The sequence below is a fragment of the Anas platyrhynchos genome, chromosome 1, assembly GCF_047663525.1.
Source record: "Anas platyrhynchos isolate ZD024472 breed Pekin duck chromosome 1, IASCAAS_PekinDuck_T2T, whole genome shotgun sequence".
NCBI classification, from domain to species: Eukaryota; Metazoa; Chordata; class Aves; order Anseriformes; family Anatidae; genus Anas; species Anas platyrhynchos.
In genome coordinates this window covers 196,289,769-196,291,573 of record NC_092587.1, presented here as the reverse complement: position 1 = coordinate 196,291,573, position 1,805 = coordinate 196,289,769, and positions in this window count along the sequence as shown.

Below are 1,805 nucleotides of genomic sequence, written 5' to 3'. Positions count from 1 at the left end.
GAAAACATCCATTTCTTCCAGTTGTGGGCAGATTTTTTTAATCTCGAGGCGTACTGCCAATTTGAGATTAGAATCTGACTTTGAAGTTGTAAAGAAGTGCTGTTCCTGATGTTCAAATAACACTGAACTGCTTAGGGCTAAAGCAGAGAAGAAATAAAATTGTGTTTTTCTAAAACATCTCTCGCACCATGGTTATCTCAAAGGGCTTTACGAAGTAATGTCAAGTAAAGGGACACCTTTAAGCAAAGCAGCCATTCTGTGCACAAATGTACCTTCGGACACAGATTTTTTTTTTGGCCAAGACACTGGAGTTATCCATAAACATTTAATAGGGCTATTATGTATGTTTAATGATCACCTGCAATGGCACGAGAAATTTCCTATAGTGGTCATCACTTAAAACCATTAAGGAAATATAAAGTGTGCGTATATCAAATTCATCCTTGGGCTGACTCTATGTAAGAACATGCAGTTCAGTCAATTTAGGATTACAGTGTACATGTGAATTCTTCCTACCTACTCCAGTAAAGCTATTACCCTTATAAAGGACATAAAGTGTTGGCTATTAAGTCATGCATTTATGCTGAAGTACGTGAACAACAAACTACATCTGAACTTGTTGCAGGGAGAGATCTGCCCCATGCTGGGTGGCACGCAGGTAATTACTACTGTAATCATTCTAGCTTCAGCACCACTCTGTAACAACAGGACATTGCCCTTTAGGAAACACAGTTTCATTTCTAACCTTTAAGCAGAAGGATATATGTGGACCATATAGGATTTTCCCATCTGCATCTGTCCACAATAGATATGATTAAGTGCATTTTTGTTTAGCTATTGATTTATTCACCTGGCTTCCTCAAATGTCAGATATATGTATGTTTTTTTGTCCAAGAAAAATAGGGCTGTTTGGAGTATTGATTGCAGCAGCGGAGTCTGCGGTACAGCTCGGTAGAAGGTTTGGTTCACATTTTAAGACATTGCACTGTTCTTTAATAAACCTGCACCTCCTTTGGATGTAGATGTAAAATCTGCTGCCAGGATTATATTGTAATCTTTATTACTTTATTTTTAATCTAGAAAAAAAAAAAAAAAGTCTTTTCAGATTGTTTTGAATTATCTGTATGCAGTAATCCTCCCTTAAACCTGCTTAGACTTTATAGATTTTATATACAGTAGCATAAAAGGATGGGAAATGCTATTAAGTTCTGATTTTTTTTTTCTTTTTTGGTATGCTACCTCTGTGATGGTAGCAGCTTAGTCTTTTAATATATACATATGCTTTTAAAAATCTGTGTGTATGGAGAGAAAGAGAAAAATCACACATAAACAGTAATCAAATTGCAATGACTCTTGAAGTAGTTACAAGTTCAAATACAAACTACACTTTTATGGGTGCACTATAAACACTACAAGAGCCTCTTCAAGGAGAATCTTTCCTTTTCAGAGAACTTACAGTGGCAAAACCTTCCAGATAACGTCTTTCCCAGCTAAGAAACAGATGTGGGTTGTCTAGGCTCTTTGGATTTTATTTCTACAGACTACACCAGTTCTGAAGTTCTTTTTCCCCAAAGGGTGAGGGAGCAACAGCAAAACCAGCCCACCTCTATGCAGGTCCACCTCTGGGTTCTGCTGCTGTTTTTACCTTTCAAATGTTTTCAAAAACTCCTTTACCTTTGTTTGATTTCTTTCTGGTTCCACACTTCCTGCAGATTGACTCCGGACTCTTGTTTTCTTTACTCTGTTCACACCATACTCCTGTGGGACCCTCCCTGAAGCACATCACCTGAGTTTTCATTCTCTTA